This window comes from Nymphalis io, chromosome 15 (genome assembly GCF_905147045.1).
Source record: "Nymphalis io chromosome 15, ilAglIoxx1.1, whole genome shotgun sequence".
NCBI lineage: Eukaryota > Metazoa > Arthropoda > Insecta > Lepidoptera > Nymphalidae > Nymphalis > Nymphalis io.
Window position 1 is genome coordinate 10,312,596 of NC_065902.1, and position 24,082 is coordinate 10,336,677.

At 31.7% G+C, this 24,082-nt stretch overlaps 3 protein-coding genes across 5 annotated transcripts in view; 2 read left to right on the forward strand and 1 right to left on the reverse strand.

The window, feature by feature from the left end:
* Positions 1-24,082, reverse strand: part of LOC126773785 (protein kinase C, brain isozyme) — a 519,888-nt gene that overhangs the window by 184,565 nt on the left and 311,241 nt on the right. The window contains exon 14 of one of the 2 annotated variants that reach the window (XR_007669772.1): positions 6,371-6,383. The exons of the other annotated variant lie outside the window; for it this stretch is intronic. The gene's annotated coding sequence lies outside the window, so the exon portion shown is untranslated. Of the gene's footprint in view, positions 1-6,370; positions 6,384-24,082 lie in introns of those variants that run through there. 2 annotated transcript variants of the gene reach the window in all.
* The window catches only part of LOC126773860 (uncharacterized), a 381,320-nt gene that overhangs the window by 26,701 nt on the left and 330,537 nt on the right, over positions 1-24,082 (forward strand). The window lies entirely within an intron of this gene.
* The window catches only part of LOC126773806 (putative inorganic phosphate cotransporter), a 67,532-nt gene that overhangs the window by 3,979 nt on the left and 39,471 nt on the right, over positions 1-24,082 (forward strand). The gene's annotated exons all lie outside the window — the stretch shown is intronic.

Below are 24,082 nucleotides of genomic sequence, written 5' to 3' on the forward strand. Positions count from 1 at the left end.
TGCCAAATACGGTATTATGTCCCTTGTGCCTGTATACTGGCTAACTCGCCCTTCAAACTGGAACACAATAATATTAAATTTGGCTATGGCGGTACAATATGTGATGAGTGAAACGGGTCAGACAGGCTTGTACAAAGCCCAACCACCAAGTAATACAGTATAGTATACGTGATGTAACGTAACGTAACGAATATATTATGAATACTAAGCAAATCCCTGAGAGAAATCCAGGTGTGTTCATGAGAAATTTCTGTTAACAATCACGCAGCGTTGTATCAATATCTGTTGGCTTAACTACTTAACTTACGTTACGTTAGTTTAACTTACGTGAAGTTAGGCGATTTGCCAAAATAAAGTTGGCATCTTTTTATTATTGACTAAACTAAATTAAGTTTAACTGTTTTTATTAATTTCAAAGTGTAGAAAATTGGATAAATTAATCGTTTATAATCTGTGTCAGTTTGTAATTGTTTAGTTTAGTTATGAAATATTAATGAAAGTTCTTAATATTATTATACATCGAAGTTTTATTTGTTTTATACTTAACTCAGAATATTCGCATTTTGAAGTGTGTATACAAGTGTAACCGTAACCGTAACAGCCTGTGAATGTCCCACTGCTGGGCTAAAGGCCTCCTCTCCTCTTTTTGAGGAGAAGGTTAGGCGCTTATTCCACCACGCTGCTCCAATGCGGGTTGGTAGAATTCACATGTGGCAGAATTTCAGTGAAATTAGACACATGCAGGTTTCCTCACGATGTTTTCCTTCACATTTATCAGGATTTCCTTCAAATTTATCAGGAGGTTGCGATACAAATTTACTTTTCCTGACTCTGTTTTTATGCCACTTGAAGAACGTAGAGAACAAAGAGACCAAATGTTTCTTTACAAAATATTAAATAATTTAATTGATTCTCCATATCTGCTCAGTGAGATTTTATTTAAGTGTCCTCGTTTTAACGCTCGCTCTCAGGATACTTTTTCAATACCCATTTATAAAACTAATTATTTCAAAAATTCTTTTATTCTAAGATCTTGTAATAGTCATAATAGAAAATACAACCACATTGATCTGTTTAAAAATAGTTTAAGTAAATTTTATAATCTTGTGAAAAATACTTATTAGTAATTAACCATAACCATATTTACGTTAAAATTTTACTTTGTCATAAATAGTTATATTTTATGTAACATCAAAATTAGTCCACTTCCCTGTTAAAACAGTAGTGGAAACTTAACTGGCATAAGTGTTAAAATATGATTATTATATTAAGTTGTAATATACGATATGCTGTATGTTTCCCTAATAAATAAATAAATAAAAATAAAAAAATATACAAGTGTGTCAATCACGAATTAAAAACGTGAACTACTTTTGCGATAAAACTTTAGCTTCGCTGATTATAAGCGAGTAAGTACAATGTAATATTGTTTAGGTTTCATTTTTTACTTTTTCACATTTATATGAATACTTTATTAACATTGTTATAGAAATATACATTAATAATCGTTATTGTATACTTTGTTTGGTCCTTCTTTTGCACAGAAGAGGAAAAGATTATAATAATTATTTGCACAGACATAGTTTTTTTCAATAGAATATGAAGGCGATGGTAAGTGGTCACCAACGCCTATAGACATTGGCATTGTAAGAAATGTTAACCATCGCTTACATCACCAATGCGCCACCAACCTTGGGAACTAAGATGTTATGTCCCTTGTGCCTGTAATTACACTGGCTCACTCATCCTTCAAACCGGAACACAACAATACCAAGTACTGCTATTTCGCTGTAGAATATCCGATGAATTGGTGGTACCTACCAGACGAGCTTGCACAAAGCTCTCTCAACAATAAATAAATTGTATGTATGTATCGAAGATATTTATTCGGCAAAATTCACAGGTTAAAGCCATGGGTCCTCGCCACAATAGGCGCCGCCGGGACTAGGGGGGTTCACAGTACCCTGGGAACCCTCCCTAGAGAATGGAGGCCCGCATAAGCGGGCCAGCCGTCAGAGCGCCACGGTAGCATGCGAAAGCGATCCCGTGGCGCTTCTCGTTAAGACGGAAAGGGTACCGTTGGTTTTTTAGTGGATATTCCGATGTTCGGAGCGCACTCGGCGCTTTGGACACCGGCGAGTCCCACATACCCCCCCACTGTTCCCGTGGGGGAAACGCGTAATGCGTTTTTCCAGCGTTAAAAAAAAAGGTTGAAGCCATGGGTAATATTTTTTGTGTAAATTGTACACATACATATATTAAGTTGAAGACAAATAATAAATTTTACTAGTATACGGACAAATAAATAAAGCAAACATGAAATAATTTTGTACCTTAATGTTTTTTCAATTTGTTCAATACTTGGTACGAGAGCTGGGATGACTCAGCGGATAGAACGTCCGGATTTAAACACTGGCAAGCGCAACTTAATTTTCATATGCTTAATTTTTTTTTATTCATCTCGTGCTCGATGGTAAAGGAAAACACCGTGAGGAAATCTACAATATGTAGATTTTCTCAAATGAAAATCTGCCACATATGGATATAGTCAGCCCGCATTGGAGCAGCATGGTGGAAACCTTCTCCACAAAAAGGAAACGAGGCCTTAGACTGTTATTAGCTACTTTGAAATACTTGGTATTCCTTTAAAAATAACAATAAATTACTGGTGGTAGGGCTTTGTGCAAGCTCGTCTGGGTAGGTACCACCCACTCATCAGATATTCTACCGCAAAACAGCAATACTTGATATTGTTGTGTTCCGGTTTGAAGGGTGAGTGAGCCAGTGTAATTACAGGCACAAGGGACATAAAATCTTAGTTCCCAAGGTTGGTGGCGCATTGGCTATAAGCGATGGTTGACATTTCTTACAATGCCAATGTCTAAGGGCGTTTGGTGACCACTTACCATCAGGTGGCCCATATACTCGTCCACCTTCCTATTCTATAAAAAAAAAAAAAACAATAGGTTTTTTGAAAAACTAATCGGTCTAATAAATATATCTTATTTTTTATGTTATAGTAACCGAAACTATTTAAATAAATTAATATAGTGTTTTATATTGTCTTTGTGTGTGTGGTTAAAATAAAAATACGTTACCATATATAATAAAATTCGTTACATCCGTTAAAATACCGTAAATAAATCTCGGAAATGTTATGGTGTTATTTTGAATGACTCGAGAGATGTTACTTCATATTTTATGAAACAAACAATCGATAAAAATGAATCGTTAGTTATCGGTTTTACGATTCGTTACGGACGTAATGCACGACGCAGGTTGTAGCTAATGATTTTATTTTCTAATTAATCTAACAGCTATTATTGTCGATATATAATGCTATAAATATAATTTTTCAGTTATAATAATAATAATGTGGGGTTGGTGATTTTTTAATTTTATTATTAATTTGCCTTGTTAATAACCGAGTTGATTTTCATGCTGATTATAATTTCATTTTAAGAATAAATACCTTAAATTAGTATTTAATTTGTACTTAATGTATATTATAATAAGGATATTGGCAAGGTCGTGTTGATTTGTTTCTGTTTCAAGGGGATTACTAAGCCTTATTTAAAAACGACTTTATTGAGAATAAATCTTCCATAACGCATGTATTCTTTATCAACTATTACGTTTTTTTTTTATATTGAAAAAGAATGATAAAATAATATGTTACGTAAAGTATTGTACGTATTTCAACATAAATAAATGGAAACCTTTTTATTACAACGAGCGCGTGAATAGAATAGCTTGTTTTTATAATACAATTTGAACTCTATTTTCTGTGCAATAATGATACAATAACGTTTAAAATTTGTCGCCCACCGTACCACAAGATCGTTTACTTCCCCACGTGCGCTCGACTTATGAAATCCAATAACAAAACGCTCTTATCAATGATATTAACAATTACATCGATAATGTAATTACGAAATGTCGTCGGAGTACGAAATATTAGAGTATTATAATATATGAAAATTCGTGTCAAGGAATGTTTAGTTTCACAAGCACATTAAAAAGTTAAGTAGGACGAGGGTTGGGTCACATCCTATGATCATAATCCTCTCTTGGTCTAATATTAAGGAATTTATACGTTTTTTAGGTGATTCTATTTATTAGTCGATTTCATGCTGACAAAAATGAATTTTTTTTATAAATAATACAAAATTTTGTATGAGTATAGAATTAAAGTAGTTGATTGTTATGTTTATAATAAATATATTGTCGTTTAAAAAGTTATTACTACTCCAAATATTTTTTTCTTACTGATATTAAAAATGTAAAATTCGGTTTTCTTATTTACTTAATATATGAGTCTCGACGCCGTCGTGAGACCCGATCTGTCACTGAAGGTCACAATATCTAATTATTGTTACACGTAAAGTGCTAAAACTAAATACATTTATATTTTATGTACGTTAAAATCTTTGCGGAATTACTAACTTGAGGCAATTATGGGTTATTATTTCGTATAATAAATAACACATAAACATGCCCATTGAGTAAATACGAATAATCAAATAAGTATATTTATTTAAACCTATGAAACAACGCAAACAATTTCATACATGAACGTTTACGTGCAAAAAGTGTACTTGTCTTATTTAATCTATGTACTCTGTAAACTTGTAATTTGTACAGCATGAAGCATAGTACAAATAATGAATCATACGTCCGTATGTTTGTGATGGGCTGAGCTTTGTCAAAGGATAATAGATGACATGTATGTATATAGAAACGCACCCAGCCCTATACAAATTATAACAACAAAATGATTACACGGGTTCCACGTTCCACTGATCAAATATATTTAAATAGTTTAATCATTCAATAAGTAATTACCTAAAATCGATTTTACTTCTTCATATTTAACTTGGTTTATTATTGGTATACTTACCGCACGTGCTTTAAGTCATAAAAATATCGATTATTATTATTGTGTATAATTTTGATTCGTTTTTTGGGAAGAATCAATGGCTGTATGGTGTAATACCCTACATTATAATTTTTGTCTTTGCCTTTGCTAAGGGTGAAAAAAAAATTACCATTCGAACATAATTTATACAACAAAATTTATATCAGTGACATAATATCATATGCATTCCTAAAACGTTTTTATTTTCTCATTGTTCAACGTGAATATAACGTTCGCACTTCCCATGCTTTTGTTAACTCGGAAAAGAATCGTTAAACATTTTCGTAGAGTAATGTTTGATTGTCTTGACGGACATAAAACACATTCGATGTTATTCTTAAATATCAGGTGATATACTTTGACACCATTGATCTTTTGACGTTTTAAATATCACAGATAAAAAAAATATATTAGTAGTAAGTTCATCATTATAAATTATTCTGTTTAAATCAAAAAGTGAATTTAATTTTTAATAATCACCTTAGTAATTTAGAAGCCGAGATGGCCTAGTGGTAAGAACGCGTGAATCGTAACCGATGATCGTGGGTTCAAACCCGGGCAAGCACCACTGAATTTTCATGTGCTTAATTTGTGTTTATAATTCATCTCGTGCTTAACGGTAAAGGAAAACATTGTGAGAAAACCTGCATGTGTCTAATTTCATTGAAATTCTGCCACATGTGTATTGTACCAACCCGCGTTGGAGCAGCGTGGTGGAATAAGCTCCAAACCTTCTCCTCAAAAGGGAGAGGAGGCCTTAGCCCAGCAGTGGGACATTAACAGGCTGTTACTGTTACTGTACTGTTAGTAATTTCATTTTCGATTGGATAATATTTATTTAGCTCCATTGATTCTAAAACTAGGTTAGCATTTATATAAATTGGCAAAATTTGAATATCGTTACTAAGATTGTAGTTTCATTAATTTTGATATGGTTTTATAAAAAAAATATGTAAATTTTTTGTTTGATATTGTTAATAACTTTTAATTCATTATTTGTATACATTATTTACATCTAGCATACAGCCACGTACTTTCTAACAAGCTACTTAAACTTTTATGATTGAAAATCTCATTAACCTTAGAAATAATTATTTACTTTTTAAAAAGAAAACGGTTAATTATTTAATAATGTTTTAAATAGTTTTACTTTTAAATTACCTTCATTTGTACATATTATTATATAAATATATATATATATATACATATATATATATATATATATGTATATATATATATATATATGTATATATATATATATATATACATATATATAAAAATATTCACTTATATACATAAAAATATTCACTTTTTTAAATATTGAAGTATACTCGCTCGATCTACACAATTGAATCTAAATAAACGCACAGATGTTGGTTTTAATAGTGTAAATAGATGTAAGAAGTCAATCACTAAATAATAATAACAATAATAATATCCTGGGACATTATTCACACACGGCCATCTGATCCCAAATTAAGCAGAGCTTGTACTATGGAAACCAGACAATTGATATACTACATATACGACTTTTCTTTTGTAAAAAGTACTTATATAGATAATAAAACATGTTCATGCACACAAATGTCTGTCCTGGGGGGGAATCGAACACACAACCTTCGGCGTGAAAGGCAAGTATCAACCAAGCCATTCGGCCCGTCAAAGTACCGAGTAACGTGTTTAAGAACTATTAGTGTTTACCGTCAATGTACCGTTCATATGTCAATAGCCTTTGTTAGCATTGAGGCCATTTTAGTTATCAAATCATTTTGAGATATTTGATAAAAACGTGACGTTAATTAATTAAGCAAACGACGTTCGAAATAATTTTGTCATCGGGTTGACGTATTGGCTTCATAAGAGATTTCGTTTTTTTTTTTTTTAATTTCATTCGAAATTTAATGGTATTGAATTAAATGAGTCAATCAGCTTGGAGAGTGAAGGACACAGGCACGTGCAAAACAGGTTCGAAGAGTAAAGGACTTTTTCATCGTAGTTTATCGAATCTATTTTGATCGACAGTGTTTTATTATTAAAATTGGTTTCTAACACAGCTTTTATTTCGTGTATTTCTTTAAATTAAATTTTAATACTCTCTATGTCTGATTGTTCAAAATTATATCTATGAGGAAAACAAGTTGATCCATTAGATATCCACTTAAAATAAAAAATATCGATCTATGTAAAAACGAACAAATTCCAAAGAAAATTTATAACATAAAATACCATATTTGGTCAAAGTCGAATTCATCTCATGACGTACCTATGTCATTACACGTATTTACGACTTACCGGGGAGACCAGGACCCCCAGCCGAGATAGCCCAGTGGTAAGAACGCGTGAATCTTAACCTATGATCGTGGGTTCAAGCCCGGGAAAGCACCACTGAATTTTAATGTGCTTAATTTGTGATTATAATTCATCTCGTGCTTTACGGTGAAGGAAAACATCGTGAGGAAACCTGCATGTTGTCTAATTTCACTGAAATTCTGCCACATGTGTATTCCACCAACCCGCATTGGAGCAGCGTGGTGGAATGAGCTCCAAACCTTCTCCTCAAAAAAGGAAGAGGAGGCCTTTAGTCCAGCAGTGGGACATTCAAAGGCTGTTACGGTAAAATACCATATTTACTTAACTAAATAACACAATGCAAATAATCTGTTTGAAATCTGGTCAAAACGGTTTCAGTCATATGATTTTGTTGATAGGATGCATTTGCTTTCATTATGCAATGTTATATAGTATGCAATATATAATATGTTATAGTTATGCAATGTTATGCTCTCAGTTGCGCATGCGCAATGAACTCGTTCACGTGTAAATAATATTTACTATTTGTATAATGAGGTTTTGCACGTGCCTGTGTCAAATTGCTGCTAGTTTTCGAAGTGAAACCTCTTTGGGCGATATGAGGTAATATTTCAAGGTGGAATGTGTATGTAACGTTTTTAATATCTATGTGGAACGTTTGTGTGAAACGTTTCTACTGATACATGTGCTGTATCGCCCGCGCATTTAGTGTTTTTAAGTGCTTACTAATATATATACTAAAGGTTTAATGTTATAAAATATAATTTAATTAGTATTTACATTATGTGTGCCGTTAAGTAACTTCGGCGCTTCGCTCACATAATTCAGAATTGCTAAATTTGAACTTCCCCTTTTGAATAGCCCTTTCTTCAAAAATTAAAGATTTTCATACAAAATTTTCATCCACTTACCTTAGAGGTAAAATTTTCAAAAATTCTTCCTCAGTGCTAGTCTAATATGGAGAAGGGAACCATACCTATGTCAATATTTATGATAATTTCATCAGTAATTTATTAAGCGTTGATATGCCAGCCAGTCAGTCAGCCAGTTATTCTTTTAATAAACATAATTAACTTTTCTTGAAACTATAAAAAATATATAATTATTCATAGCTCTAGTGATTATGAAAGCCGAGATGGCCTAGTGGTTAGAACGCGTGAATCTTAACCGATGATCGTGGATTCAAACCCGGGCAAGCACCACTGAATTTTCATGTGCTTAATTTGTGATTATAATTCATCTCGCGCTCGACGGTGAAGGAAAACATCGTGAGGAAACCTGCATGTGTTTAATTTTATTGAAATTATATCACATGTGTATTCTACCAACCCGCATTGGAGCAGCGTGGTGGAATAAGCTCCTAAACCTTCTCCTCAAAAAGGGAAAGGAGGCCTTAGCCCAGCAGTGGGATATAAACAGGCTGTTACTGTACTGTACTGTACTAGTGGTTATTGATAATATTCGATTATTTTTCAACACAAATCCTTAAAAAAAACACAATTAAAAAGTCTACGCTCTTTGATTTTTATACTGATTGTGAGATGTAAGTAGTCAATAACAGTTGATAATAACCTCGTTATTATTTCACGGTTATCTGTTTAAACTCTGTCGTCCGTTACAATTATTATTAACCAATCAATTAGTTTTTAACAGATTTGGGGTCAATAGAATATACGTTATGCTATTTGAATAAATTATCACACTTAAGTAAAACGTTTTAAACGTTATACGCAAAGTGGCAGCGGATGGAGACTGAGCTGTAGATCGAGCTCAGTGGCGTGCCATTGGAGGCCTATGTCCAACAGTGGACGACGAAAGGATGATGATGATGATGATGAAATAATACGTTTTTCGTGTCTACGACAGTTAAAAATGCACTTGACGTTTCACGTCACTCCGGATAGATAAAAGATATGTATCTCGTTTCGCACTCGAATGACTGACATAATCGCCGCATCCTTGAAAGATACTGTATGAAACCGGGAAATGAATGATTCTTATCGAGTTTGTAGATTGTTACGAAATCGTTTCATTAAATTTTAGAATTTACTTCGCCTTATATAATTTGGAATTTACTAATATTATATATTTTTAATTTCAATTATATGTATAGGTAATGTTCTTTCTCGCTGTACGTGATTGTAGTACGTAGGACGAAGTTGTATTTTTTTTTAAATATTTGTATGGCAACTGGCCGAAAATACAATAACCACGGAGTTTTCATCTGCTAAATTTTTGTTAGTAATTCTTAGCGTTCGGTTAATATTGATAATTAACAGCGTGCTCGTCTGAGAAGGTAGTGGAATAAGTTTTAAGCCTTTTCCTCGAGAGAAAAGGAAGCATTAACTCAATAACAGTACTCATAAAATATATAGATGTTACTTAACTTTACTTCGAATATTATTTTTTATAATACCATCTACTTTAATATAATTGATATAAGACTATTACGAAATATGAAATAAGTATTTTAGATCTAATTGAGTGTCCTGATGTTAGATGAGCCAGCTAGAAGAAATTTAGGTGTCTTAAAAGTAACTTTCCCTTAAAATGGAAGACAGTTCGTAGACACGTGAATGATAATGACACTTCATCCTAATCTAGATAAGATTTTCAAACGTTCATATGATATTCTGCAATTTATAATATTACGAGTACTTGCAAATGTCGAGAGCACTTAAGATAAATCAAATCATTCTTTTTATAGATTGACCACTGACACTACACGCAAAATATTGAATGTAAGCTTAATTTTATATTTATCTTAGAACTGTCTTGTTGGTTGTTGGTTAGCTTAGTCTGTTGGACGCAGGACGAATCAAATGTCGGGTTGGATCAAAAAGTTGGTAGGATCTTCTATCAATATTTTGGAAGTTGGCATTCTCATGCCTCTGAAAGCACGTAAAGACGTTGGCTCAGCGTCTGAACTCTTTCCGGTTGTGTTGGAATGCTGTCACATCAGATTATACCGATGATACTGCGTTAAAAAAAGTGGAAACACAAAAGTTATATTTTTCTAACACAGTTACTTACCAGCAATGACTAGCTCGCACAATATGGAAGCTTGCTTAATTCCAGCACAAAGATGAAATATTCATATAAACTTTCTACACAGTAAAACGAAGTTTGCGCAATATCCAAATGTTCAGAACTAATCTTTGGGTTCGCAACGATTACACAAAATGTCATTTGTGGTTTGTACAAGTTTTCGTTTAATCGTTCACACGTAAGTGTTTGTCCGCGCAAACTGGTTTGAAAAAATAAGCGCGCATTGATAGGTATTTAAATTTGCAGCCGGCTTTTTATTACAAATATTAAAATCTTGTTGAAAGTTGATTCTCGTCAGGATTTTACGTCAACCCCGATAAAGCGTTCAAGTACCACCAATAAAGCTGTGTGCCCCATTGCTAGAAGAATATGAAATTTTAATTTGAGTTAAGAATACAGTTTCACAACATATCATGTTTGTAGTTTAAAAATAAAGCTTTTATGTTTTTTCAAGTATCTTTTAAAAAGTAGTTAGTTTCATATTCAGAAGAAATATATTATTAAACAGTTTACATCTCAATTTTTCTTTTATGGAAATAATATATTATTCTCTTAATTATTTTTATTTAGTTTGATAATATTATGGTTTATTTCTTTTTTTTTCATCAACAGTTTCTTAATTAGCAATTTAAGCTTTTTTGAAATTGTTAAATTTTGTCATGTTGTATAAGGCGTGTTGTGTTCTCATATAATTTGGAGTACATATTATACAAATCTTGTGGCTCTTTATAAATGTAAAAATGTACAACTATTTGCGATCCCATACTTATTTATAGTTTATATTAAGTACCCAGACCTGATAGTAAAAATATTAAAGCATATATTAATAGAAATAATGGTTTCTAGTAGATAGATAGATATGAAAGTAATATGTAAGGGTATATGATGGATTGATTATTACATGTACATTTTTTTGAGTGTTAAAAAAGAGTAACAAGTTTCAAGCTGGTTCTTCTCGGTAGAATCTTCATTCCGAACCGTTGGTAGCTTTATGTTATAATTGTAAGTGAAAAATGAATGTTCAAAAGTGCTCCTGAGAGCTTACTTGAATAAAATATGTTATGACTGACTTTACAATCGCAGGCCGTTCTTGCGCAGACTATTTAGTGTTTAATAAAATTTTGTATGATATTTCAATTTTAGTTTCCATACAAGCGGTCTAGACTTTAGAAAGTTAAGCGTTTCTCATGACCTATGACCTGCGTGTATCCTAGCGGTACAGGTAGAGCTATTAAAACGTACTTTTACGGAATTGACTCCAAATGTAAGTACTGTCGCCAACTTTTTTGTGGTTATAGGACATGTTGTTCTTATAGGATATTTTTCTAGGCACTCCATGGATTTTCCTGAAAAGCTTAAGGAGCTTCCTAAGTATAGATACAACTTCCAAAAGCTGATAACCGAATTTCGAGGTGAAATCTGGAACAGAGCCTCCTTTTGATGTTATAAGACTTTCCCTCCAAAGCATTTGAAAATATTTTGTGATAACTTGTGAGTGTGATAGCTAAGTGTATATTGTAGACACGCGAGGAAAACGATACTATCTACAACACAAATTTCAACTCCAAGCTCTTATTAGCAAAAGGGAAATTGTAAAACCATGTCATCTGTATTATAAGCTGAATCCCGTGGAGTCACCCGAGTTATACCCACTTAAAATATACATAACTGTATTCATACACATGATTGGAACCAAGTACATCAAGTAAACTTTTATAGCCCTACCAGTATAGTTTGCTGCGTTGGTTGACTTTTATGGTTACCGCTCCTCTTTCTTAACGTGAAGTTTTACCTTCCTCAATAAACTGACTGATAGGAGTACTAACTACCATATATAATTATATTATCTTATCTCTTAAATTATCTGTTTTAAATACAAGTACAAACCCTCCAGATTTAATAGTATAATATTAGTATAGATGTGCTAATTTTTGACTTTGAGTGCTTCGATTATAATATTGTTTTATAGCATTTTCCCATTAATTAGCATTTATGGTCAACGGAATAATTCGTTCATGTATCAAAGCTAAGCTGGCGGTCCTTTCTCAATACAATAATTAAATAAATTATACACGTAAATTATTGTATTGTTTCATTTTGTTCGTTTTTATTTCTATAAATCATCGAGATTTTTATTCAAAGCTTTAAATCATTGCGATATTAAACGAAACGAAAAAACGACAAATATTTTCAAGTGATTGTAATTCAGACAAAATGTTTATTTAATATAGAAGCTTTAATATATACTTGCACATCGATTGTTAAAGTCTACCACTCGACCACAGTTTCGGAAAGAAATAACTACCTGAGGAAAAGCAGGCTTGGATAATTGGGTTTACAATAGAATAAATAACGTTAGTCAATAAAGCTTGAACAAGTTATTATAAAAAATTGCCATCGAAGTCGTTAACGACCATAGGGTTTTCTTCTAACAATAAAAGCAATTTCTTTAATTTTATTTACCTCAAGCGAAACGGACGTCTAGTTATTGTGTAAATCATCCGCTTCTGACCTTTCGTTTTATCTAAATGACCTTGTAATTACAATATAGACCTAGTTGATAGACCATATAAATTTTTTTGAACATAATATGTTCATATGTATTGACTGCCTCGTAGGTTTAGTGACTACATGTAATGCCGCAGACCCGGAGGTCCTGGGTTCAAATTCCAGGTCGGGTCAATAAAAAATTATTGAGTTTTTCTGTCGAAAAATTCTCAGTAGCAACCCGGAGTCCAGACTCGGATCCAGACGGGTTGCTACTGAATTAGAGTTTAAAGTGGGTGCACTCACGTGTCTCGGAAAACACGTAAAGCCGTTGGTCCTAAGCTTAAACTCCTTTCGGTCGTGTCGGATTGCCGTCTCATCGGATTATAAGAGTAAGGGAATGAGAGTGCACCTGTTTGCGCACGCACTTGTGCACTTTGATGTCCTGCGCAATTGGCTAATCTCTCTTAAGATTGGCCGCCGTGACCGAAATCCGTCAGGAGTACATCGTCATTACATGTTTATCATATTCAATTTGTATCAAGACTAATTTCATGTATGAAGGCTTAAAAACAGAATTTTTTATTATTAAAAGCATTCATCACTGTAACAAGCATTTCCGCCTGCTATCTTCTCAGACATTGAAAATGATGGTTTTTTATTGTATCCCTTATTTTTAGTGCATTAGAGCTTAAAATATAATGTTATAGATAGTTAAGTATTCATGTCAAGGGACAATTACACTCATTTTTCCTTCAATTAGATGTAGTCAATAGATATTGAAATAATGTTGCTAACCTTAATTGCATTTATAAAAAACTATAGTTTTTTTTTTATATATATGCTATGCGTGACTTTTCTTCATTGCCATTACGCATTGTGATCGTATAGCGTGATGGTCTCGATGCGATTTTCGCTTTGTGGTCCCCTGTATTTGTCACAACGCGTCATGCGTCATTCCCGTTGTGGGTCCAAAATTTAATTATAGGTATGTGTATATATAAGTACTTTTCAAAAAATCTAGTTGGTTTGTTTTGTTTACATATATATTAAATTGAATCAATTAAAGAAGAACGCCTATTTTTTAATTTACATTTTTTTTTGTTTTAATTATTCGTAAGCAACAGATAAAGGTAAGTCAACAGTAACGAAGGTTATATAACCATAAAACCGTATTGCCAACTGTAAAAAATAACGGAAAACCTTTGATTTTTTTTTATATTTCCATGGAAGTAAAACAAACAAACGAAGGTTGCGTTATCTATATTTTAGTGTCGTTATTGTAACAATAAGCGATAATCAAACATTTGTGCAATAATAAGTAGGCTTAGAAATATATATTATTCATGTACAAACAATTATAAAATATTTAATCTTGTTTATTATATTTATTAACAGGTTATTAGCAAATAGTTGTATTATTTTAATTACATACCTATAAAATGTCAACGTCAATTCCTCAACTAACATGAAAATCCAATAAATGTCGGCTGTTTGTTGACTTGGCATTTAATTTTTTGCTCGATATAAATTTTTAGCTTGTTTTAAATATATTAAAAATGTTATCTAAGCTCGCAAAATACAGATGAATAAATTTTATAATGTGCCCTAAATCCGTCGTATTTGATGATATCTTTACCACATTAAATTATATCAAATATACAATCTGTGGTACTTTTAGAAATAAAAATAAATCAATTTTTTAAATAATTTTTTGTTTTTTTTTTTTTTTGTAAAATACAATACGATGACATTGTAGATAATACTGAGGCATTGTCTTTCGCAAGAACACACTGCGAATTTATAAAAACTAGTCCTTTTGATAAAACATAGAGAATTGATCAATAAAAATATTGTAACGGATATTTTTACAATACATAAATGAAAAGACGTAGAACGAGATCCAAACAGGCTATTTTTTAATCGAATGTATAAAAATCAGCCAATCCAAAATTATAGTGTGAAAGCCAGTAGGACCTATGTAGAACCTGTTCCCTACATTTTAGGGTCGTTCAACCCGATAATTTGCACATCAGCCAAATTGAGCGGCATAAGGTTAACCTCTCACGTAGAATAACGCGTCACATTTCTTTAAACGCTTAGTAGGTATCTCTCAATAAGATCAATGCGTAATATTTAAAAGCCAAATAAGTTAGTCACATTTTACTTTTATTTATCAAATCAAATATCAATTTTAAGTAAATTTTATGTTTTTACGGTTTACACTCTTCAACGTACGGAAAAAGTTTTCTTTGGCTTTATTTCATAAGATATTCTGAATGTGATATTTTAATCAATCAGTAATCAAATATTTCTTTCTTTGACAGGACTACAAATATCGCTTTCTTTTTGAATTTCACACGTAAGAAAATATATAGTGAGATAAAATCTGAAACCCAGATGCGCAGGCGCATTGATGTAGATGTCGTTTAAATTACAGTGCTAAAGTCTATGGACGGAGGTAGCCTTTTCTCATATGCATTGGTAAAATATATATTAAAAAAAAGCACTTGATATAACAAGTATTATTTAGTGACTTTATCAAAACAAGTTATAGAAAAAGGACAGCTACCTGTTCTGAAAGATATATATAGCAAACACGTATGTTTTTTAGTTGAAAACATTGTTTTTTTTTTTAAAGAACTGACATCGAATGGAATGTTACATTGATTTTGGAATATTTTTCATTTTATCTGATTTGTTATGATCGTACATACAAATGAGTGATTATAATTTATTCATGAAAGTTAAAATAAAAATAAATTCGCTATACTAGGATAGCTACAAGTATATATTTCCCTATATCTATTCATATTATTGTCTAACATTTATGTGTTTGGGAAAATTGTTAAATAAATTTGTAAAATTTGTACCTTTTCGAATATGATTGCTGAAAATTAAGAGACTCGCAATAGCTCCATAATTAGTTTATATATTGTATATTTTATGAGACAAAAATATAATATATTCAGTAACTTTACTAAATATTTAATTTTACAATAATAATTTAATAAATGTATTAAAGAAACCTATTAACCTTGAGTATATTTTTAATTAAGAAAATTTTCAAGTTTAAAGTATAAATATTTTATAATTTATAGCTTTTTGTTCTCAAACGCACACATATAAACGCTGTGATAAGTAGGTATACACATATATTCACACATAAATACGGAACGAAACATGCGCTGTTTCTCTTTTAAAACTGCTCCTTTAGCGAGATTTCACTTTCAGATAAAACACATACATGAAATGGAATTTATGCACTTTGTGGTCATTTAAAATGATAATCGTGTTGCAGGGATTCCCCCCTTTTAAATATTTATTGTTATGATGTAGTATATTACCATAAGATAGTCACACGATCTTGTGTGTTATATAAAAAAATGTTATTTAATAAGAATTAACTAATATATATATATATATATATATATATATATATATATATATATATATATATATATATATAGGTAACCTTTCTGAACTATAAATCCACTTATCGTTAAATATGACGAGCCGGTTGGCGTGTTTGGTAGAACACTTGCCTTTCACGCCGAAGGTTGTGGGTTCGATTCCCACCCAGGACAGACATTTGTGTGCATGAACATGTATGTTTGTCCTGAGTCTGGGTGTAATTATCTATATAAGTATGTATTTACAAAAAAAAAAAGTAGTATATGTAGTATATCAGTTGTCTGGTTTCCATAGCACAAGCTTTGTACAAGCTTAATTTGGGATCAGATGGCCGTGTGTGAAAAATGTCCCAGGATATTATTATTATATTATTATTTATAGTTCACAAAAATCACAAGATTGAGAAATAAAATATTTATAAATACACAGACATGATTTTTAAAAAATATTTTATTTCTCAATCTGTTGTGAACTATAAATTGAAGTAGATTTTGTGAACTATAAATGCACAGACATATGCTTTGGATCGAGCAAAGTGGAGGCATAAATATGCGAAAGTGGAACCTGGCGTAACTAGGCCGGGAAAACGTTAGGCAGAAGAAGACACGGACAGCAAGATTTTGAGTTTATTAAAAACATATATAAAATCCTTTACATGTTGGCTGTCTTGGTTTGTGCTATAAAATAAGTTATTTTAAATACCTACATGTCATAAATAAAATTACTACTAGGTTCTACGCAAGCCCCGTCTCGTATTTACCGCCAATCAGCAATAATCCAATAAGCCGAGATGGCCCAGTGGTAAGAACGCGTGAATCTTAGCCGATGATCGTGGGTTCAAACCCGGGCAAGCACCACTGAATTTTCATGTGCTTAATTTGTGATTATAATTCATCTCGTGCTTTACGGTGAAGGAAAACATCGTGAGGAAACCTGCATGTGTCTAATTTCACTGAAATTCTGCCACATGTGAATTCTACCAACCCGCATTGGAGCAGCGTGGTGGAATAAGCTCCAAACCTTCTCCTCAAAAAGAGGAGAGGAGGCCTTTAGCCCAGCAGTGGGACATTCACAGGCTGTTACGGATACGGATTACGGAGCAATACTTCGTATTGTTTGAAGGTTGATTAAGCCAGTGTTGCCACATGCTTAAGGAATATAACATATTAGTTCCCGAGGTTGGTGGCGCATCGGCGAAGTAGGTACCAATAGGTGGCTCAATTGCCCGTCCGCTTAGACTACAAATACTTCAAGTACCTGCTATAACAACCGTTTCGTTGGAGATCCCGAGTTTTTTTTATATAGAATAGGTAGGCGGACGGGCCATAGACATTGGCATTGAGTTGGACCAATTAAAATATTTTCTGTCTAGAAAAACAAATCAGATAAAGACGTTAGTACTACGCCTTGTCGCTCTAGAATTTAAAAAAAAATGTTAATGTGGTATCTATATAGATTATTGAATTATAAAATAATACCAAGTAATGATTAATAATTTAATATTTTTAATAATCCCATAGCTAATTTTTAATTCTTTTAATGTGCCAGGATGACATTTCATTAAAAGAAATAAAATGTCAAATTAATTTACACCTTATATAGAATTAATATGTTAATAATTGCCTGCATAATTATTTATTCATTTGGTCATATTTCATGAAATTTTAATTATATATAATTTTAATTGTTATTCCGTCTCAATAATTATCTATGAAATGATTTTTTGGTTTGTGATTTATATATATATATTTTATAAGCCGAGATGGCCTAGTCGTTAGAACGTGTGAATCTTAACCGATGATCGTGGGTTCAAAACCGGGCAAAAACTCCCACCCGGGTACAAAATTTGTGTTTATAATTCATATAGTTCTTGACGATGAGGAAAACATCGTGAGGAAACTTGCATGTGTCTAATTTCATTGAAATTCTGCCACATGTGTATTCTACCAACACGCATTGGAGCAGCGCGGTGGACTAAGCTCCAAGCCTCAAAAAGAAGAAGACCTTAGCCCAGCAGTGGGACATTAACAGGCTGTTACTGTTACTGTTTACTACTAATATTTGATAAGTTGATATATACGATATAATAATAAATAAACGACAAATTACTAAATTTGTCTGAATACCCTACCATTTTTAATGGCTTTAAAAAAGTATACAGTGACATATTGCGATGACGTAAACAATGGTTTTATGAATCATACTCCTCCATATGCAACGTAAGTCGTCGCAGTTATTTTGTAATTAAGTGAGGACGCTTTGAGGAAAGTCGAACAAAAAGTGTATATGTGTGATGTTTCACCGCTTGTTAATATAGAAAGTTGCCATCTATGTGTGTGTAAGTTTGGGTTTCTTTAAAAAAAAATATTTTATTTAAGTCTACCACAATGAAGGTATTTTTTTTATAAATACCTGACTGTAAAACCGACTTGAGATTACAAATTTTGTGTAATATGACGTCACCAGAAATAAAAGGTAGCTTTCGAATTTAGGGATAAAATGTGATGTATATTTAGGAAACTTATAACTGCTTTTAATAAAAGACGAGGCCGATGGCCAAGGTTAGAACGCGTAGATCTTAACCGATGATGAAGTTTTCATAGACTTCATTTGTGTTTATAATCCTTCTCGTTCTCGGCGTTTAAAAAAAAAACATCATTAGAAAATCTGCTTGTGTCTAATTTGTCTATAATTCTGCCATGTGTATACAGTTCGCATTGGAGCAGCGATATAATTTCGACTACGAACACATTCCATTTGATAATCTTTTAATTTTAACTAAACTACCCTCGTTCAGTGATAAGGGTATTTTAAATTTAATGCCTTGCCATGCTATGCCGTGCCATGCTATGCAATGCTATATATAAGATATGCAAGACAAAGTATGTGATATTGAACACATTATGTTCTTGCGTCATAGCGACAGAACCTTGAATGAGGTAAGGATAAGTTGCAGAGCCATTGCGGAAAGCGAGGTGCCATTTAAAAAACCTATATCCACTCACACACGCATATGAAACGTCCTAACATAGATTGGAGCTCTTAAGATTTCAAAACACTCATAATTGGGCTTCCAAATATCGTATCCATTTTATTCTCAAGTGAAGACACAGGCATTGACTGTGTATAGCATTCTATTTTTAAATATAAACAGGTGATATGTGTATGTATAACGTGACAAAAACACGTTTCGTGTTGTCACGACAATGCTCTGTTTATATATCGTTATGTTGTTATGTCGCCCTTCAAATGATACGATGAATGTATGATATTTTTTTAATAATTTTAAGTTACAATTCCGTATGATATATAAAATAAATGGATCTCGAAAACGGTTTTATATGTCGGAACATAATTATAGTAAATTGATGGCGATAACAAATTGCTATTGTAAATTATTGTTGCTGTTATTTTGGAACCGATTCCAGATAGTTCTGTAGTAATATACTACCAAAAAAAAGTGTGTTATTTTTTAAGTCAGTTAATTTATTTAATTGTTTTTCCATTAACGTGAAATCAACGCACTGTTTTTTTTTCTGTAATATTTTTTGTCTCTTATTACCTCAGATGTTTCTTCCATGAACATGTCATCACACACACAATCAATTCGTTCGTTCTTGTCATCTCATCGGTAGTTCAGTAGTCCAGTTTCTTTATAGGTTTCCTGTCAGAAGTTTGAAAATGGTTCGAACTTGTTCATTGTTTGTTGTGTTTTTTAATAAATAGTTCAGATCCAAACGAAAAAAACACGCAATCTATTACAACAATTTTTATTTTCGAAACCTTAAGAAATTGAATGACATACGCTGCGTTGAAATGAATCCGTTTTTTTACATTCGATGACCACATAATATGACTTAGAAGTAATTATATGTATAAATTATAAAATAAAATACATTACAATTTTGTATATATGTTTTTACATTAACGTACATTCTAAAGCCTTTATATAATTTATAAAAATATAAATAGTCCTTTAATTTATTATGTAATTATGTATACTTATTTTTATACTACTTATTGAGTAATAAATATACTTGTGTTTAGTGTATCTTACTTTAGATAAGAAAATGATTAGTTTTTATAATGAAAATAATATATAAGAATTATTTTATTCATTTACATTCAAAAATGTCCGTTATTTAAGTAGGAGCAAAGTTACACTAGGTAGCTTAGTAAATTGAACAAATATTCCAGTTATTTTACACACTCAATCATCGGCTGAATAATCTGTGTCTAATTAGCAGAACTAAAAACCATATTAAAACTAAAAAAAAGGAATGACTCAATTTTAATCAATGTTTTATGTTTATTTGAAAAGCTGATAAAATTTGTGCCTTAGGATATTACGTCTTATTAAAAAATAAAAAGCGTTCGAGGAAAATTTTAAACAGAAGGACGTAACGTCCACTTCCTATAAAATGGATAATAACTAGTCGGTTTCTTTTAGTTGTAACAGGAAAATGTATCCAGTTACTGTGTACATTATTATGCTAGAAGCTTGTCAAGAATTCTTCGAAACTGATGTATGCTTTACATACTAACTGAACCCTATTTCGACCAACCGAAAAATCCCATTAGATAAAGATATTGATGATCACTCAATCTGAGTTGTTATTTAAACTTGTTTCACTCATTCACCTTTTAAACCGGAACAAACACAAACACTAAAGTAAATACTGTTTTTTGATGGTCTTATAAATATCTGAAACGAACTTTTCAATTAAGAAATGTCATTAAATTAAATGTAAACAAAAATTTTCGAATAAAATATAATGCCTCTCAATTTATTTCACCGGTTCTTCCGTCTGTGATTTTTCTTTCTGAACCTATGATACATTTTTGTCAATATTATCAAGTTAAATTTAAAATTCTTCTATATTTGTACTTTAAGCTTTGACTATAACCTATGCATTCAATAGTTTATAAGAGTAAGAAAAAAACTCACAAACATTTTTTATAATTACCTTAAATTGCGTGTTATTAAGTTTTAAGATGTCCTTCACAAAATGCGTAACAATTACAGAAGCAATCGAGGATTGACGCAAGTTATAAGGAATTCGTAAGCAGTTTTATATTCTTTGATAAGAACTTAAAACAAATATAATATAATTAATATTATAGCATTAAGAAATATGTCATAATATATTAGTCCACATACTTCGTTAGAATTATCCAATATATAAATTTAAATACAAATAAATCGTGAGCCGCTAATTGCAAAGAGTCCTACTTCGAACATTTGCAGTTATTAGCGCGAAGACGTGACGAAAACCGACTTTCAACGATATAACACTGGATATATGTATAATCACTTATTTTAAATTTTGTACTAAAAGAAACGACCACAGAAAAAAAACACTTTGCAATTTCTACCGCATGGAAAACTCCTTGGGTTCTTTGTAAGAAAAAACACCATTGTGTTACTGAATACACAATTTAATAAAATAGTGTCCGTAAGTGCTCTAAGTATATTATTCGAAAATCATATATTTTATATGAATTTAATTAATTTTTAATCAGCGTGATGGAAAAAGTAAGTAAACTTACAAAACTTGCAAACTTTTTAGGAGCCCTTAGGCTCCTCTCTTTTGAAGCATGTGAAGGTACGCTGGCGCTTATGCCAGCTGTGGTACAGTAACTAAATCGGGACTTATTTATTACAATTCGAGTGCAATTACAATTAACTTTTTTATAAATCAAAAAACAAAACAAAAACTGAATATGACCACGGCACTATTTATTTTTATCGGTCTATTTCATGATCGCTTTTAACTTTAATTATTTAATAATAATAATAGTTGGAATGACTTCCTCGGTTTTGATTTTCAATTCTTGTATAGTAAATATATAAACCTATAATTAATGAAATAAATCGCGACAATGTTAAGCCTCTGCCACTATTACTACAAAGTAAATTTTTATATGTTACTAAATTTTTGGAAACGAACAGTTACAAGCTTTGTTGCAATACAGTAGGTGTTACTCTCGCAGGTGTTGCGATCCCTAAGCCATTGGGCTGTGAAGGATTTACGTTTGATTTTTATACCGTTAAAAAATAAGTGATGGCGTGTCTGACAAGTGTAATAATTCGTTCTGCTCGCGAATTAAATCATTCATTAAAATTCGACATGTTTTTTCTTAGAAACTCATATCATTCGAATTGGTAATAACTTTCACTAATATAAAAATACAAGGAAGGTTAATACGTAGCGGTTATTGACGTAAACAACAATAATAATTGTCACTTTTCATCGTTATTATGCAAGTTAATATAACGAATAAGTGCTAGTTTAGATTCGTCAGGACTGATACATTTATCCTTCCAACAAATATGTCGAATGTATACTATAATGCTACCAGCATTTATTAATATCAGTATATAAATTAAAAGTATTATAAATACTATAATATACTATAATACTATAATATATTAGTGTAAGTATAAATCTATCGATAACGACGCAATTATCGGGCGTTTTTCACGATTTACTGTCGAATCAGATTTTAAAAATAGTAACGACATATAAAAAAATAGCAAGAGCTGACAGTCGGCCAGCGGTAAAATTGATGGTCTGAACAATATATATCTGATCCATACTGCCTCGTTGGTCCAGTGGCCGCAGACCCGGAGGTCCTGTGTTCAAATCCCAGCTCGGGTCAGTAAAAAGTTATACAGTAGTCGAAGTCTGGAAATTGGTAGTGTGTACACTCCCGTGCCTCGGAAAACACTTAAAACCGTTGGTCCTACGCCTAAACTCTTTCCGATCGTGTCGGATTACCGTCCCCATCGTATTATGAGAGTTGAGAACAAAGAGTGCACCTGTGTTGCGCACAACTGTGCACTATAATATGTCCTCCGCAGTTGGCTAATCTCTCTTGAAATTGGCCGACGTGGACGAAATCGGTCTGGGGGACTATTATTATTATGACCTGATCCATGGTGCGAAAATGTAGCTATAACAATACAGATATTAAACCATATTTTGATTTAGCAAACATTACCGTGCTATCTTGTGCATAATGATTGTTTACCTTTCAACACATAAGTGACACATGGCATATTTTTAAGTAAGCAAATTCAATGCAAATATTTAAAATATCTAACGATGCATTTGCTATTCGTTAGCACGTCTTATTTGCTTATATTAGTTTGCATACATCAATATTCAAGGAAAGGAATTAACATCAACAATATATTAACATTTTAAGTGTTTGCATTAAAATTTATTATTAAATATTAAATGCAGATAAGATTTAGAATTTTCGATTATTTTTTTATAGTATATCCGCCTTTTTTATTCTGTTAGAGATCTAAATTTATTTTAAATAATAATTGATTCTGGTATATTGAGTTATGCATATCGTGTAGTAAACTATTTGTTTTCTCAGTTTTAAAATACAATAAATACGACGTTCGGAATAAGGTTTTATTAAGGTCTCGTTTTTAATCGTTGCCACCTTTGCATGTAGAAGCAATGCCGTCATTTTGAAACATTACAACACAACAAAAACAAATATTTAATATTTTAAATAATACTGTTTTTTTGTTTTTGTTTTTTAATGTATAATTATATTAATAATTCCTTAAACCGTGACACGTCGCCGACATTAACTTCTAAAACGTTATATCCTTCATACCTGGACGAAGTAATATAAAGTATTGCTTATCCTAGATTTTCTGCATCACATGGCAACACTAAGCCTCTAGAAAAAAATCGTCAATAGAATTTTTAGCATTATATTCGAACTATATAATGGATAGAGAAGGTATATTATATTGATTTCTCTTAATTATCTACCCAACTAAATGACTTAAGTGATAGCTTTCATAAAAACTAACATTTACAATCCGTAACCGTAACCGTAACCGTAACAGCCTGTGAATGTCCCACTGCTGGGCTA